Here is a 14,904-nt window from a genome sequence, read left to right on the forward strand (position 1 = left end):
ATTGTTTAGTAGGCAGAGTGGTTTGTGTTGTGGTGGCAGCTCTAAAACCAAGGATTTAACTAATTGAATGAGTTAAAATCCTGTATCACTTTCTGGACTTTATCAAAATGTAAATCTCTCTTATTCTGATAACATTCATGATGGGTAATTGATTCATTTGTGCCTAATGTGCCCAGCAAAATGGTGGAGTCATCATCCCTAGTGGTGTTCAAGAACCATGTGGATATAGCACTGAAGAACATGGTTGGTGGGCATGGTGGGGATGGATTGGCAAATGGACTAGATGAATTGAGAGTTTTTTTTCCAACCAATCCAACTATTCTGTTTTTTTCTTACTAATAATATTATTTGCAACTATATGCCTTAGAATCCTCAAACAATACTTACTGTTTTCCATCCTGGAGGCTGCTGAATTACAGTGGTGAGCAAAATGCTCTTTGTGCATATGGTAAGTAATCAGCTGCTGAATTTCATTAGGTACTTGGTGATCTTTGGATTGGGGATGCCCTATGTGTTGGTCACTCCTTGGTAGGAGTATATGTGGGCTCTGGATGATGGTAAAGTGAGAATTTAAGAGAACTGAACAACGTAAGATGCAAGTTTATGATAAGCTATCCTTTCTCTCTCACACAGTCTTCTTTTTCTTTAAGTAAATCATTATATTATTTGTTTTTCAATATTACAAAAGAACGTGTGTCTAAAAAGGAGGATTTTCTATTGCCTAAGTAAAAGGTGTCAAAGAGATTCAAAAGCTAAAATCTCCTCTCTAACCACAGCAGAAGCTATAAAAATCTTCCCCTTTCTATTTGTCTTACCCAGTATATTTCATCTGGGATCTGAAGGGGCTCCTCAAGGAATGAGAGACAATGTACCTGCATCCATGTTTGTAAAAGTCCGCTATGGTGATAGTTTGTTATGGGGACCTGTCACAGGTGGCCACCTGTTTGCACTCCAGGCATTCTGAGGGCTTGACAAAAACACACTAAACATAATGAAAATGTCTGTAATGTAGTCTCTACACTTTTCATTCTGCTACCATGCTTGTTCAAATTCTTGTGCAAAGTGATGCTGTACATCCTCCATTCCAGTAACCTGACTGAGCATCAGCATTCATTTACACGGTGATTGGGGTACTACTTAAGCAAAGTAAAAACACATGCAATTTGTTTTTCACTTCACCATCCCATGCTTACTTCTAAGTGAATTTCATGTCAAGTTGATGGCCCAGGCACAGGCATCCTCCTTTTATCTATAAGCACTTACTCCAGCAGCAGTACAAAAGCCCTTCTGCTCTGATCCTTAACAGTATATCTTCCTACAGAAGCAACTTCAGATGGCAGCCCTTCCAAGTCCTTGATCACTCTGCCAGCCTGTGGAACAAAGGTGCAGATCTGTGATGGTGCTTTCTATGATGTGCTTCCCTAGCAGAAACTGAACTGGGAATTTCAAGTTGTCTTGCGGAGATCAGAGCTGTCTAACATTATTATTCACTGATGTTCTAAAAATAGTTGTGATTAGATTATAATAGATAGAAACCTATGGAAATGGCCCAGAATGATAACAGTTGTTTTGGAATAAGCACATTTTTTTTCCTAATGAAATCCATCACTGTGCTAGAAAAAAAAATAATTTCCTCCAGAGGAAAATATTTTATTATTTTATATGTCTATTAACTAGCATGAAGGGTGTTGGTGATTTATTATTATTTTTGTTGTTGTAGGTTTTGGATAGAAAAGCCTGGATTGCAGATGCCAAGAAATATGGTAACAACAGCATTTCTCACAAACTTCACCCGTTCTGTGAAGTGTTGGCCGTGACACCTGATTATGTGACTGCCCATTGTGTAGGAGCTACAAGGTCACTGTGAACTAAACAAAGGAAAACCATGGTCTCACCCAATATACAACCCACAGCAAACATAAAGTGTGTGGGGAGTGATGAGTTTGCATGATAAGGTAAACCATCTTGCTTGCCTGAAATAGGACTTCCAAAGTCCACTGTTTATAACTATCAAATCTCATCCTTACTCAGCATTTTCCCCCCCTCCTCTCTTTAGAGTATAATTGTTGTTTTGGGTGCCGCTATCCTTGCAAACTGCTTTAGAAGCTTTTCCTATCAGGTAGCATCAGCTGTGAATGAGAGCAGCCTCCTTAGAAACTGCTATTTTATCCTGGTCACCTGCAGATGTAGGCTCTGAGCCTTCAGTACCTGTTCTCCAACTTCAGACATGACAGCCAAATGTTTTCTCTCCCCGCCCAGGCTGCTGGCAGCACACACACCTCAGTCAGTAAGGGTAAGAAGAAATTGGAATGGCTTTACTAGAAGCTTGAATGGAGTGATGCTGATTGGGGAAAGTCTCTGTTCTTTATCATCACAGGCCTGTCTTGTCTCCCACCAGCTTATAATAATGAACACCATAAGTGCTTGCCTGAAAGCATCTCATTTTAGCCTTTTTCCCATAATAAACCAAAGCAAAACAACTCCAAACCAAAGCAATCCAACCCATCAAATAGAAAAAATCCCTACTGTCTTTTATCCCCAGCAAAGGTGCTGGATATCATAGGAAAAAGAACTGCCTTTGTGCTGGGACAGGTCTCTGTCCATCTCTGACTGAAGCTGCATCCATTCCTTATTTGCATCTCTCATGTGTGACCTGTACCCTCGGGCAAATTCTCGGCATCTGTGCATGTTTCATTACAGAGCTGGACCAGCTGCTCCACCAGCTTCTCAACGGACCAACAAGCAGCCCCCTGGGAGAGAGTGGTGGTGTGCCCTTCTGACAGCCCCCACCCCAAAAGGGAAGATGCCTTTTTGCCCTTCACTTGTCCTAAAGCAGCAATGAAAGGGACTTCAGGTATGCTGCTACCAGCAGCACTGGGGCCTGGCGATGTGGGCATCTGGCTGTGTGCTACATCTCATATGGGGCAGGGTGTGACACCAATTAGCTTCAGTTTGGAAGTGATGAGGAGAAAAAGGGAAATCCCATCCATATCATAGGATTTTGGTTTGCTTTCTACTTTGTTTTTTGATTTTTACCCCTGCATCTGACAGTTTGAGGTGCTCCTGTCTTCCAGCACAACAGGAGATCAAGTGGCTAATAAGAAGAGCTGGAAAAAAGCTCCAGGAAAAGAATGTAAGGAAGTAAAATAGAGCACAACTAAAAAAGTAAATTGTATTTTGCCAGAAGGACCTTAATGGAATAGGCAAAAAGAATTGAATTACTATGACCCAGTAGTAGTTGTGCTCTATAGGTGAATAATCACTGTTTTAACAGCGTGATGGCAAACCTAATTCTCTAAGGAAGCCATACAGCATGCACACTTTGGGTTTTGAAGATGCTTTTTGTGAGTTCTCTGCCCAGAGAACTTCAAGCCTTTACTATAGAGGGTTGCACAAGCTCGAATATCTCTTGGGCCTTGGACTGTCTGTACCAGGGTTCGGAAAACTTTGCCTGATTTCAGAGATTGGTTTTCTTCGTAATTTTTATATACTTCAACTTTTTGTACCTCTTTACTCATTTCTCAGTTGTAGTACAAATTAGGACTAATTCCATGGGGCTCAGCAGTGCTCATCATGATGCCTGTCTCAGTGAAACAGTGTTTTTTAAATTACAAAAAAAAAAAATTGTTTTTCCAGCAGCATCGGCATTTCCTCCTCCTCCCCAAATCACCTCACCTTTTTCCAGTCATCTATTCTTTTGGCTATTATTTGAAGTACACCAGTAACAATATTGATGTAAGTTCAGTCCAGAGTGCTTAAAATAATAGAAAGCCACAGGCAAACCCTTTTGCTTCTTTTTGTACTCCGTGTGGAACTGTTAGCACAATAGCTGAGGGCTGATAATGAGCAGTCCTGTTGCGAAGGATCCTGGAACAGTTAGCTGTTTTTGCGGGCCGATCCAAAGTATAAAGAAGTTAATGGAGGGCTTTATTCTTTGGGCTCCGAGGTTATGCGAGCGTATCAGGTTTTCAAAGGATGTATAATAAGAGAATTGTTCAGGAGAGATAACAGCAATTTGTGGCTGGATGGGTATAATGTGCTATTCATTCTGAAATCTTTTAACATGCAGTAAAATAGGCAAATAGGTAAACTTGTTTGCCAAGGGATTTAATGCAAGAGAAAAGTAATATTTTTGGAAGGGCTGTATTCCTTGACTGGTGTATCCTACTTATGCATCTGACAGCCAAGTTTGGCTACTGTTGGGAAAACTGTTTTCAATCAAGATAGCAGGATGTGTAGAATTACCAGAAATGACAAATATCTCATGAATGGTGTAAAAGAGAGAAGAAAACCATGCAACACAGCAAAAAGGATGAACCTATTCTCAATTACACAATCCACAGTCCAATTGATGTCTACAAGTGTTGCATGATTTAGTGCACACAAGCAATGTTTATCACAAAAGATCTAAAATACTTGGGAGGGAATTGCTGATGACTAACGGGGAAGTTCCAATGAGAAGTACCAGGTTGTGCTTGAAAATGTAGAATGATTGAAAATGAAAGTAATTTGATAACTGAAGATGAAGAGAAGGTCAGAAGTTGAAGACACCAATGGAAGCCAGGAGAGAAAGCATGAGCGCTGATGCTTATGTTCAGTCCAAAAGAGAGCTCCAGCTTCAGACCCAGGAGCCCGAGATAACAATCTTATGCCAAGAAGCACGGCTCCATTATTGCTCTCCCACTAATGCAAAGGATAATAGAATCAGGGTGATACAGGTCTGGAAGAGGCTGCAGTTAAGGCCTTTAATTGGTTTCCTCCTGAAAGGCAGAATGCATGGTACTTATGCTATTTCTGGTAATTGTGCTCAGGCCTGTTCTTAAAGGTCTCCACTGATGGAGGCTTTGCAGACTCACAGAAAAGGGCAGGGAGTGGCGATGCGTGATGTGGACTAACGGGACAGAAAGGCAGGCAAGGACGGGGAACCAGGAGGAACTGGGGGAACCAGGAGGAACTGAGGGCAAGAGTGATAAAAAGAAGAAAAAGTGACAAATCTCAGCTGTAACATCAAGGGCAGATGGGGCACTGAGGGGCATGAGTAGTGGGCATTGTGTTGACGCAATGAAGGTTGGACTAGATGATCTTAGAGGTCTTTTCCAACTTTAATGATTCTATGACCTACATGAAAAATCCAAAGAATGTGGGGCATAGGATAGGAAAGACAAAATTGTTTGTCAGGAATTAGCTGAGGAAGTACAGTGTTCACACGGGAGGAAGTTAGGTGAGGGAAAGTGGACTTGTGTAACAGGAAATGTGGGCTACTATTGAATTCCCTGCATATTTGATTTTTTAAAACAGTATTCTTTTTGTTGCTTGACCAGTGATCACATGGACATTTATGCAACTTCCAACCTGGTGTCTCTGTAGATAAACAGATCGTGCATCACGAATTGTGGCCTAACGGTGGCTGTTGTAACTGCCAGAGCCATGAGTAAGGGGCTCAGGATCAGCACTTAAGTGTTTCCATATCAAGATGAGAGCACGGCACAGTGAAGTATGAAAACTCATCCAGTGACTTGAAGTTCTTTCCTGGGTGTCTGCCAAGTAATGCTACCTCTGAGAGGTTGTTAAATCACTGGGGAGAACTTTTTTTTCTCACATCACAAATTTTGCATATAGATTTTTACAAGCAATTGAAATCTACTGAAAAATAGGAGACCACTACCCCTTGAGGTAAGTAAGAGAAGGGAGGAGAAAATGGAGGCTGAGAACATCAGCTGGTGTGAATTATCTTGCTGTCTGCACTAACTGGTATGAGAACACTCACTGAGGGATGGAGATAAATTGCAGAAGGGCATCCTTGGGACTTTGTTTAGATACTTAGCGCTAGTATGATTCCAGTATAGTTTCAATAGTTAGGGATATCATGGGAGAATATGTGTCATTCAACAGCTCAGGTTAAGTCTGATGTCCAGCCAGACTACAGAATCATCACTTACGGCTTTTAAGTTCATGTATCAAAGAAATGTCCACAACCAGCTGGCAACCCCATTTGTGCCAGTCCATAACTGAAATGGAAATTTCCTCAGAAGAACAGTGCTACTTCAAATATACATATCCCATCTAATCAGCACAGAGGTGGCTCTGAAGAGCCAGATGGCCTTCATTAGAACAGGAGGCAGATGGAAATCAGGAAGAGATTCAAGCTCCCTAAAAAGAGCTGAAGTTACAGCGCACAGTATGTGGCCATTCATTATCACTGCTCATATTGTCTTGACACTGATTGCACACAGGGATGAAAATCCATATAAGACAGGGTAAGTTAAACAGGCTTATACTTGCTAATATGATTTTTAAACACACATCTCTCACATCTTGGCAGAAAACAACCATGAATCTGCAGTGTAGAGAAACTCCCCTTTGGCTCTCTTAAAGTAACTGCACCTTGAATTGAACTACTACGTGTGATAGCATGGTGCCCTAAAAGTGTCCTATGTTGGACAGTGATGACGGAAGCTTGATAATAATTCTTATCTTACTTCTAAGTAAAGAACAACACTATACTACATCATCAGCTTTGGGCCCAACCTCAGCCTCTAATAGTGAGATGATGTGAAGATTCAAGCCTGGAATGACACTGAGGAACTGTAGGTACAAAAGGATGCTCTTCAGCATCTCTGTGCAGGGCTTCACTGTCCCACACACAAGAGGCTTCCTAGAAAAGAGCTCTGCATAGACAGAATAATAATGATTGCTTTGTGAGGAGTAGGTAATGCCATAGAAAGCCAGCCTCTGGCTCATATGTCAGATGTTGAATACATTATTTAAGTGCAGCAGAATTATGTAATTACTCAGGAGAACATCCCTGAAGTAACGAAAAGCTTTGAGGGTGAGACAGGATCTCTAATTCAGATGAAAATATTACTTTCTGCCTCTTCTGAGAGCAGCGGTGAATTGTCACTGCAACATTGGCCAACAGACAGTTGTGCCACCACAGCTCAGGACCTCCTGGCCCTTTCTTTCCTAGAAAGTTTTAATATAGCCAGCTGAAGTGTATAATACGTGAACTCTCATGAACCCAACCTAGAACAAAACCAGAAAAAAAGTAGTAATTCTGGCCACCACAAACAAGGGTGATAACTGTTTGCCTAGCAGCCAGGGTGAACCTGCCGTCCCCAATGCTGAAACCCTGCCTGGATTCCACCCACGTGACTTCACTCGTGAGACGAGTCCTGGTTGCATGTCTTGCTCCAAGGCCAAGTTTGAGGCAAGAGATTCCTTCTCTGTCTCCAGTGTTATTTTGGTATATTTTATTTGGCCCAGAATTTGGGAAAACAAGAGGGAAGTTTTCCATAGGGAGTGGAGCGAGGAGGCAGGAAGGGCTACCATATTTCTCCAGGCGGAAACTCCTACGGCGTTAGAGTCCAGCACTGCTGCAAGTGTCAACAGATCAAATATGATACTGAAGGCCCTTTGCCAACACTTTGCTACTGCAGCAACAAACTGGGAGGAAGGCAGGATCTAATCTCCAGTACAACTGAGCTGGGTTGAGCCTGAGCTGCAGAGGGATGGAGCAGGCAGAAAGCGCTAACCATCGTCTCCTTCTCATGCAATACAACATAGGCTGGTCCAATGTCTGCAGCAGGCAGGACAGGGCTGGCCTGCAGAGGATCAAGCCATCTGCTGCATCATATTTGGTGTTAGCTACTCTGTGATAGTGTCTTAACATACGGAGTCCTCACCCCAGTCACTGCCTCCCAAGGAAGCCCCTGAAAACTAAATTGCCTCCAGAGCATCACACCGAGCACTGTGTCCCTCCATGTCAGCAGGTGTGATTCAGACTGATAGCTCCTGAAGGCAACAGACTGAGCAGTAATTAGCTACTGTTAGTCATCTTCTTCCCAAGTACGAGTGGTATAACATTTGATTATTTCAACACAGTTGGATGTGGGAGGGAAGGTAGGCCTGGAAACATTCTCCTGACAGCATTCTTCTCTGCTCTTTTAAAACACATCTTGTGCCAACATTCAGTGCAGCAACATTCAAATAAAATGCTATTTCCTCTTGTAGGGCAGTGAGGAAAAAATGCTGTCACAGGTTTTGTAACAAACATTAGGTAAGCAATAACTGTATCTGTTGTGTAATGTGGGATTCAGGTACGAAAACAGTCCATTGATGGCTGAGAGGCACTGCATGTCTCAACAACCTGGAGAAGGTGAGATCAGCACAGAGGAGGGTCTGGGTTGAATGTGTTAGTGGGGCAATTTCACACTGGTAAGCATAAAGAACAAAAAGGGAGAGTTCTTAGAGAGGAAGATACTAAACTGACACTGCTGAAAAAAATGTGGATTACTTGTGTTCAGCTACGCTCTTCATGTTACCTTCTCCTAACACTGTGTTAGTGCTCAGCTATCTGCCTTCAGCAAGCTGCTGTTTTTCTGGTATGCATCTCACCTACCATGCAGTGTTAAGCCTGTTTTTAATGGTGATGTTGGTTCATATTATTAAAAACGTGTCCTCTAAACAGAAAAAAGTAACGAAGCTTTTATAAAGATTTCACTACCCTTTTTCTTTTTTTTTTTTTCCCTCTTCCTGCTTGAATATTTCACCCTGCTCCTGAATTCACATGACCCAGAAGTCTGAGAGCTGCTTTTCTCCTTCTTTTCTCTTGGGCAAATAAGTCCAAAATTCCTGTCTTTCGCCATATCACCTGGAATACTGAACCTCTCTCTGAAGGTCTTTGTGTTTGTCTTCACCATATCCCAGAGACAGATGAACAACCTTGGAGGGAAGAAACTTGTTTAGGGATATGAGATGTCAACAGATCTTGAGCAACTAAAATGTCCTCAAAACCCACAGAGTACATTTCTAAGGACTTAAAGAAGTTTTAATAAAGAAATGTCCCGTATATAATAATATTGGGCTTATTTTGAGAGGGCTTACAGAGAATCACATGAAAAGTATCTGGGATGCTAGCATTCCCGTATCCGGACTAAGAGTGTTTACTGCAAAAGCACAGCCCGTATTGCTGTTTAGTCTGCCTGTGATCAGCTTTTTTACGGCATAAAATATTTCGCTCTTACCAAACAAACTTGAAAGAAAAAGGAATTCAGACACCAAGCTAAATATATGTTCTGAAATTGCTTATGCAGCATTTAGAGCACATTGTTGTAGGCTTGCATTTAAAAAAAACTCTGAACCAGCCAGCTGAGTGAGCTGAGCTGGTAACGAGCAGATCAAAAACCACACCATAGTGGTGGTTACTTCCCCTTCTTGCACAAAGACCTCAGCAACATTGATAAAATGATACGAACTGCCTAATATATTGGCATGGTGTACAGGTGCTACCAGTTTTACAGGTGCTAAAAGGGTGTATATCTTGGTTTTGAAATGGGAGGGGTGGATGACCAAGAAAGTGTCCGTATTCTGGCTGTGAAAATGACAGATGTAAATTGACGTGGGTTTTTTGTTTTTTGTTTTTTTAAACGAATATTTGTAACTATGCCATATACCATCTATGATGAACTCATTACTCTTAGAGACAGAACGATGGATTTGGTGCGCAGCAGTTTGCACTAATACTCAGTTTCATGTTCTAATGTGTCTCTCATCAGTGTTTTAACTCCATATATTTTGAGTGCTGATTTAGGATTGTAACTGAAGTAACATCAATTAATGCAGTATCAGCTCTATCTTACTGGGAGATTATTCCACATTCAAACATATTCAAACTTTTCCATCTTTCCATTCCACTATTCACCCTGGTAGTTCTAATATTACTTTCCTGTATTACATTAACCCTCTCTGGGGTTTTATGCTTTAAATATTTATAGGCTGCTATAATGCCCAAATAATCACATTTCAAGTCCTGAAGAATAATTGTACAGTAAAAATACATTTTAACTTTAAGCCTTTGAAGGAGGTAAAAAATTGCTTCATGGAGAAGAAATCTTTGCAGCACTGTAGTTGACTTCCTTTTCTTGATAGTGTTACTTTAGAACTGACTGGCAATGCATGACAGATCTTGTGGGATATGTTATATACATGGCACAGTGAGAGGACACAAAAAATGCAGATTCAAGAAATAACCACTGTTTTTCTGAGACATCTGGCAACATATAGAATGTTTGAATTTGGGCAAAGAAACAAAGCACTAACCAGGATTTTTTTTTACAGCGAGGAGGAAAGCTCCTGCAGATGCTGAGCACAGAATTTACACCAACTGAGACATTTGTGTGATTTGTGCCTCATGCCATCTTGGGCTGCAGCCAAAAGTATAAGCTGCTCAGAGCCTGTTTGAGTCCCCTGACATTACATATTCCCTGTAAAGCAAGATGTTTTTAAAAAGTAATTTACTTGCTGTGATATTAGAAGTCCTAATGAGTGGATCTATACTTCCTTCTGGGTCTTTTGCAAACCTCGTAATGAATGTTGTGTAATCTCTGTTGCTTGATTATAGATCTAATTTAGGTACTGATATTTGATTTGGAGATTTTTAGTACTTTAGGAAAAACCAGAATGATTTGCATTTCTATGACCTGCATTGTTTTGAATCTTAATTGCTGTCCCTTAATCACATAATCACTAGGAACCTGATCCTTCAGACACTTACTGTTGTTTGCACAGCAGGACTGTTGGTAGGGCTAAGGACAGTTTCCCATCTGAAGTGTCTGCAGATTTGCATCCTGTCTCCAGCTACAATGGAGAAGACAAAGATTTGGGCAAAGGCGCAGGGAATAAACAGCTCATGGTTCAGGTTGCAGGCGCAGGGAGGAGCTAAGCCCTGTATCCCAAACAGGGTGGCACCAACCAGAGGAAATGAGCCTGACTCATCAGAAAGCTTTAATAATTTGCTCTTTATACAGACATTTCTTGGGGCAATCTGCATGCTCAGTCTTAGTGTGGCTGACAGTTGTGAAGCCGTGGAGATCTACAGATATCTGAAGCTTTGTCCTGTCAACCTACAGCAGTTGAGAAAGTGCAGAAATACATGATAAAACCCTTAGAGTTGGAAGAGACCTTCAAAGCTCATCTAGTCCAGCTCCCCTGCAAGGAGCAGGGACACCACAGCTAGATCAGGTTGCCCGGGGTCTGATCCAACCTCGCTTTGAAAGTCTCCATTGGACAGGGCATCAACCACATCTCTGGCAACCTGTTCCAATGCCTTACTACTCCACTACTGTAAAAGGTTTTTTCCCTATATCCAACCTAAATCTCCTCTCTTTGAGCTTGAAGCCTCACTCCTGCTGTTTTCAGAGTCTGGTTTTTGGTGTGATGTTGTTTGTATTCCCACAAGGCAAAACCTTTTCAACTATTGATGACAGTTAATAGCTTGTGGAGGGATGTGTGAGAGGAGGAGTTGTTTACAGGGGAAAAAAATGAAATAAAAATAAAGGCTGAGGTTTTTAGACTGAAACAGCTGTGAGAAAGGCATTGGAATATAGATGTCATATATATGGATGTGAAACATTTCTAAAAATGTGTCGCATCTCAGAGATGGTCAAAATATGGACTTCAGTTCTGCTACATTCGAGGCTACTTGTTGAGTTCTGGTGCACACCATTAGTTTGGAGAGGTGGATATTTTGTGTTGGAATTACCTGTCAGCAATTTGTGTCAACCCACTGGGGCTGCCGGCATTTAGGTAGTTGTATGGGGACAAAAGAGATTGAGAACTTTTCTAGGTTATAGCAGTTTTCGAATCCACCCACATACTCTCTCCAGCAGGATTCTCACCTGCAGCTTTAAGGCATCCATCAGTCTCATGGGATCTCTGATAAACACCGAGTAGATTTCCTGGAGTACTTCATCAAGATCGACTGCAGCAAAAGACTCGATGCTGTCTCATTCTCTGCTCAGCCTTGGGCACAGATTTGAGCAACATGAGAGCTGCTGTGACCCATGTCATCTGGCAGTGGTCCCCAAGAGCTTGTTTACACGGGATATTTTTTCATGAGAATGTAATTACACCACTGAAACTACATGAGCGTGAAAACTTTGCACGTGTAGCAGAGTTAAGCCAGGTAAGGAGTTTTGTTGTAAGGCATATTTAATACCAGTGTGGTGTGTCACCAATAACCACCCTTGCTACTGACAAACCGCACCTATAGGCCATGCACCAGCTCTGGGTTGCCAGCATTACATTTCAGCTCTGTGCCTTCGATCCTGATCCCTGTAACCTGCGAGAGCCGACCAAGTGTACAGTTCTGCACCGTGCACAGCACACACATGTTCTGCAAGACGCAATCTGAGGTTACTCAGGGTGTATATTGATATCCTCAGTCAAATGATAACATTTCTTTTTTTTCTGTAGGACTTCTGCCTTATACAGGGCTCAATTCTGCAGAGTACTGAGCCCAGCTGTGAGGCACTGACCGTGCCTTGTTCCCTGCCATCAGTGGCCCAGGTGAACAGTCATTGTCCCTCAGGAATGCTTGACATAATTCAGAAATACTGAGCACCTTCCAGGACTGGAGCTACTGGGATGAACAGGGCAGAAAAAGGCTCATGCTTTGCATTTGGCCCAGACTGCACTTTTTAAGGGCATGAGGAAGTTCTTTATTCTGGACTATGAGCCTGCTCCTGATTTGGATGAAGTTTCTGTACTATGATGTAGAGAGTAGAGAGATTGATTTTCATCAGCTTGTGGCTGTTGAGTAGCGTGTAAGGCAGTCTGCCTCCTCCACAGCATCAAAGGCAGGCTCAGCCACAAACACAGAATCATCATTTTTTTCACACCTTCCTCTGCTCACCTTCATCAAACAGCTCCTCTTCATTAAAACAGTACCTCTGCTTTTCTGTTCTCTTAGATGTGTTATGACACTGCTGTGAAGCACAGAATTCCCTGAAGCGTCAGAGAGAAACTGATAAATGAGGCATCTTGAGCCATCACTACAGAGAGAGAAAAGGAGGACATGGTGCTGATTTCAGCAAACACCCATGCTTCCACAACACTTACTCACTGTTAGGCTATTCCACAAACCTTTCATGTAAAGAAAATTTGCAAGAATAGAAGCGAAGATGACATAATGAATGAAGTGAGCAGTTATTTTTGGCTGCCCCCAGTTTGGGTGACATTGAGTTTGGCCACAGCAACTGCCATGATGGCTTGATAAGGTCTGAAATAGTGCATGAATAATAAATAGGCTCACATCTGGTAAAATTCAGTGTTTGAGGGTTTTTTTTTAATGTCCTTTTATCATGTTCCTGTTGCTTGACTTTATCTGAAGGGATTATGTTTAGAGGATGTACATAGACAAATAGATATGCTAATAAAAAATGCAATAGTTGATAAGGTATGGGCAACATGGAGCATTCAGTGCAAGCTAAAACCAGCTCCAGACTAAAAATGGTTACTAACGTAACTGAAATTTGTACTTTGGTCATTAAAAAACACAGATAACAAACGAGTAAATTATCCTTCTGACTGGTTTACTTTCAGGAGGCTAGATTATATTTGTCAGTGTAGATCAAGAGAATGGTGAAAGAAGGGAAATAAAAGGAGATATGCTTTGTATTCTAGTAACTAGAATGAGGGGTTGAGAGGGAAATGCAGGTTTCAATCTGATAAGTAAGTGCATGAAACATGCTGGGCTTATGGCAGTGTTGTTGCAGGCCAGGAGAGCTCGGGAAGGCCGTGTATTTCTGAGCCCTGTGAGACTGGCAGTTCTCGCTCTTTATCCAGTTCTCATCTCCTCTGCTCGTGGAGAGAGTGCCCATGTTCAGAGAGTACCCATGTTCACCATCCAACACCATCGCCTATTACAGAGTCTGAAGACTTTAAATGCCCAAGAGTGCTTTCCAAAGCTCACAATGAATGATTTCATCATCAGTGACCTGACTTCTAGAGCTACCTGGTAGTACAAAATCTCATTAAAGATAAAAGACTAAAATAAATGTAAGCTTTCTGAACAATGTTCCAATTAAAATTGACTTTTCTGGGGGGAAGCAGAACAAACCAGACCAACAAAAACCGGTTGTCTGGAAAGTTAATAACCTAATTTCTCAAATGCAGAATCCTGAAACACCTTGTTTTACCAACTTCCAGCAAGAAGCAGCATTAGCGAATGCTGTGACAGAGGCCTGGGTTCTAGAAAGATCAGGGAAAAAGAAGAAACTGCAGTAGAAACATTTGGCTTGTCACAATTGTTATATGGCACCATAGCTGCAACATCGTAATGTGCAATAAAACTGACATGATGAGTTTTCTTTGAAAAGCACTTTGGTTCTGGAATAAAATCACATGCATCAAAAATATGGCATAGCTTTCTGTATTGCATAATGTATTGCATAAGAGAAAATAGAGAATAGCTGTTTCACATTAATGCTTTGTCACATGGGCAGGTGAGGCATGCCAACGGTGAATGAAATTTCACCATGGAAAGCAAATGAGAAAAAAGAGTTTCTGATTCAGTCAACTTCAAAATCATACTTCATTCACAGTAATGTTTTAAACTGTTACAGTTCCAAGCATGATGACTATAACTGAAAGAGGTTTGACAGAAGGAGGATATTTTTACTGTGTCAAGTGTCAGCCCCATGGATTTAATCAGAAGATCATTTAAGTCTCATTGCCTGTAATTTTCCAAGTGCAGTCAGAATCCTTATTTTGATGGATTTTTTTCTTACAGCAACATGAGAAAAAGACATTTCTTTAAATGGCTGTGGATTTAAACTGGCATTTAAACTATTTTAATTACTTGTGTCTAAACTTAGAACATGTATAGAATTTAATGCTTTTTAAATCTTGCTGAAATTCTGAGATTTTCCATCGAGACAAAGCACATTTAATGGACTTTAAAAAAAAAAAAGGAAGAAATGAAATTGAAGAGCAAGCAATCCCACACTCTTTATTACATTCGCCTTTTTTTAGATTGACAAAATGAAAACAACACCCACATAAAATGTAACTGCCAAGATTATTTTATTTTATTTTATTTTATTTTATTTTATTTTATTTTATTTT

Source organism: Centrocercus urophasianus, unplaced genomic scaffold (assembly GCF_019232065.1).
Source record: "Centrocercus urophasianus isolate 14NV4802_14NV808 unplaced genomic scaffold, USGS_Curo_1.0 seq_73, whole genome shotgun sequence".
Classification (NCBI taxonomy): domain Eukaryota; kingdom Metazoa; phylum Chordata; class Aves; order Galliformes; family Phasianidae; genus Centrocercus; species Centrocercus urophasianus.